The following is a 2,364-nucleotide window of genomic DNA, read 5'->3' as shown; positions in this document are numbered from 1 at the left end:
CCACTGTCTCTCTGTCTGTGTACACACCTCCTGTGGCAAGTACTGACTTCGGTACTTGCCAAAGATGCCCATGCCAATGAATACCCCTCTCCACAGGCTCTTCTTTTATTTTCCTTTATGCAAAATAGAGAGTGTGCGTGCACGCGTGAGAGAGAGAGGAGCACCTCCACACACGCACACACACACACACACAGGGTCTGGTCACACTAGGACCCGCTTCCTCTACTCCTGCAGCCCATTAGGTCTGCGGCAGTTGCACATGTACCAAGCACGTCTCAGGTCAGCTGAGGATCTGAAGCACAGTAGCAATGCGGGATCCGGCTTCTCTTGAGCAGTGCATCACCACTGCACCACACACCTGCTAGCCCTTCCACATTTTCTTTTTGAATTATTCTTTCTTTCTTTTTTTCTTTCTTTCTTTTTTTTTTTTTTTCTGGAGAGATTTTTTGCTATAGGGCACGTATGCTTGCCAGAAAGACAGAGAGACAGAGAGACAGAAAGCGAGAAATCACCCCCCAGGGGGGATGGCCACGCCGCAATCCCTTCTCCTCCATTCTCCTCTCGGGATCTTGGGCACGCACGCACACATGCCCGGCGTGAGTTTAAGCCACCGGGTCCGGGACTCAAACCGCGGTCGACTATGTGGGAGTCCAGCGACATAGCCATTACGCCAACTGCTGGCCCCTGAATTATTCTTATTTTTATTTACTTGTTTTAAACATATAGTTATTTATCTACCTGTTTATCTGTTGTGATTTTCAAACTGCCAGGTCTGGGACTCGAACCACTGTCAGCCATGTGAGAATCCAACTCTTAACTGTCATAACACTTGCTGGCCACCCCCTTTCTTTTCTTTCTTTCTTTCTTTCTTCTTTCTTTTTCTTTCTTTTTTAGTTTATTTGGCCTAGTCACTGTCACACAAGCAGTGACACAGTGCCCTGCAGGGCTGGAGGCCACAAAGCCAACTGAGGGTTTGGATCCCTGGGTCAGCTTGAAAACACAACAGATGCATAGTTGGGTACCCGGGATCCTGAAGACTTGGCCTATAACCTCTCCTCATTTAACGACCTATCTCTTTAACCGCCGTTAAGCTTGTGACCAGTTCTCCAGCAGGAGGAGCCCACTGTCTCGGTCTGCGTGAGTCTCCGTCCTCAGTCTGCGTGAGTCTCGGTCTCCTTCCCACCATCAGTTAAGTGTGTGCTACACAAAGCGTTCCCAGTCATGCAAGACTACATATTTCATTTATAAATGTGTACTTTCTATTGTTTACCCATAGTAGCATTCGGAATAAATAAAGACTATCATGCTGGAGTTATACTATCATGTTATGGTGCGACTTGTCTCTCGGGCACTTATCTGATGTATACTTTTTGTTTGGCTAGAATGACGTTCTTCTACTGTGGTGTTGCATGGTATCTACTGAGAACTACGCGCCTGGGTCAGCAAGTGGCGTGGTGTAGTTAAGGTGCTGGACTCCCACATGGCCTACCGTGGTATGAGTTCCGAACCTGGCAGCTTGAGAATCACACAGGGTGTATGTGCATTCATGCCCAAAATCCCAGGAGGAGAAGGGATTGTGGCATGGCCATCCCCCTGGGAATTGGTGTCTCACTGTCCTTCTCTCTGTCTCTCTCCAGTGAGCACATATGCCCTATGACAAAAACCTCAAAAAAAAAAAAAAAAGAAGAAGAAAAATACATACCTTATGCATCATGACACACCAGAAGACATCACCTTTAAGCTCCTCACTTAGACCTTGTCATAGGGACCAGCAGTTAGCATAATGGTTATGTTGCTGGACTCCCATGTAGTCGACCGCGATTCGAGTCCCGGACCTGGTGGCTTAAACTCATGCCAGGCGCATGTGTGTGCGTGCCCAAGATCCCGAGAGGAGGATGGAGGAGAAGGGATTGCGGTGTGGCCATCCCCCCTGGAGGGTGATTTCTCGCTTTCTGTCTCTCTGTCTTTCTGGTGAGCACACATGCTCTATAGCAAAAACCTCTCCAAAAAAAAAAAAAACAGACCTTGTCATAGGAAAGGGACTTTGTCATTAAATGGAGTTCCTGTATGGGGGATGGGGATGGGGATTGGGACATGACGAGACTCTGTAGAGGTGCTTTTCCCTCTGTCTCTCCCTCTCTCAGACACATGCATGTGCTCTCTACCATGAATAAAATGAAATAGTGTGCATGCCCAAGATCCCAGGAGAATGGAGAGAAGGGGTTGCAGCATGGCCATCCCCCCAGAGGGTGATTTCTCATTTTCCCACTGTTTCTGTCTCTGTCTCTCTCTTTGGCGGGCAGGCTCACCCTATGGCAAAAAAAAAAAAAAAAAAAAAAAACAAAACAAAAAAAAAAAACATAT

The sequence above is a fragment of the Tupaia chinensis genome, unplaced genomic scaffold (genome assembly GCF_000334495.1).
Source record: "Tupaia chinensis unplaced genomic scaffold, TupChi_1.0 Scaffold000248_2, whole genome shotgun sequence".
NCBI lineage: Eukaryota > Metazoa > Chordata > Mammalia > Scandentia > Tupaiidae > Tupaia > Tupaia belangeri.
Note: the sequence above shows the minus strand (reverse complement) of the source record.